The following is a 1,308-nucleotide window of genomic DNA, read 5'->3' as shown; positions in this document are numbered from 1 at the left end:
AAGTTGTTTAAATAAGTTAAACTAAATAATGTGGTTTAGTTGGTGGATTTAGTTGTTGTATTAAGTCGAAACTAAACTAGTTAAAGTTGTTAAGTTGTTTAAATAAGTTAAAATAAATAATGTGGTTAAGTCAATACTAAACTACTTTTAGGACTGCTACTAGTAAAATTATTATTAAATTTTATTTATAATATAATTGAATATCTATATTTTTGTAGATGGATCATCGTTTGTGGATGTATAATATGCATTATGAAACTGTTGCTGGTTTGAAACCTGAGTTTATTGACGGTGTTAGAAATTTTATTGAACATGCAATGATACTTGACATTTTCAAGAATAATGGATTGGTTAGGTGTCCTTGTAGTGCATGTAAGTGCTTAAAATATTTTAAACCAGATAGAGTTATGGTTCATTTGTACCGTAATGGATTTAAGCCTAGATTTTTGAATGGATTGATCATGGAGAAAGTGATGGATTGGATGGTGTGTTTTATAATTCGATGCATGTGGATGTATATAATATGGTTGCACCACATAGCCAAATTAGGTTTGAACATGATAGGGTTCATGAAATGATCAATGATGCTTTCGGGGTTCAAGGTAGGATGAAACTGGAACAATATTTTGACGAATCTTCTAATAAAGAGGCAAGACGTTTTTATGATCAATTAGAAGAGTCTAGTCGTCCACTATGTGAAGGGAGTCCGTGTTCTGCCTTGTCAGTTGCAGTTAGATTAATGAATATTAAATCAGATTGGAATGTTCATAATGTTGTTATGGGCTCAATGGTTGATATTTTGGGTGAACTAGTTAATTCGGAGTTTAACATACCAAAGAACTTCTATTAGGCAAAGCGTTTGGTGTGCAAGTTAGGATTGACGTATGATAGAATTCATTGATGTGTTAATGGTTGCATGTTGTTTTACAAGACTGATAGTGAATTAGAAAATTGTAAGTTTTGTGAACATGTTCGTTATAAAAGGACTCCGGCTGGAAAGATGGTCACAGTTCAGGCGATGCATTATCTACCTCTCATTCCTAGGTTAAAGAGGTTGTATGCATCGATAAGGTCTGTCCCATATATGAGATGGCATCGTGAATATAGAAGGCCGCCGGGTGTCTTGTCTCATCTATTTGATGGTAAAGCATGGAAGCATTTTGATAATGTGTATCCTGATTTTGCTAGTGAACCAAGAAATGTTAGATTGGGGTTGTGTTCAGATGGCTTCACACCATTCTCTAATAATGCTTCGCCTTATTTATGTTGGCTGGTATTTCTTACTCCGTATAATCTTCCTCCTGAAAT

The sequence above is a fragment of the Solanum stenotomum genome, chromosome 10, assembly GCF_019186545.1.
Source record: "Solanum stenotomum isolate F172 chromosome 10, ASM1918654v1, whole genome shotgun sequence".
NCBI lineage: Eukaryota > Viridiplantae > Streptophyta > Magnoliopsida > Solanales > Solanaceae > Solanum > Solanum stenotomum.
Note: the sequence above shows the minus strand (reverse complement) of the source record.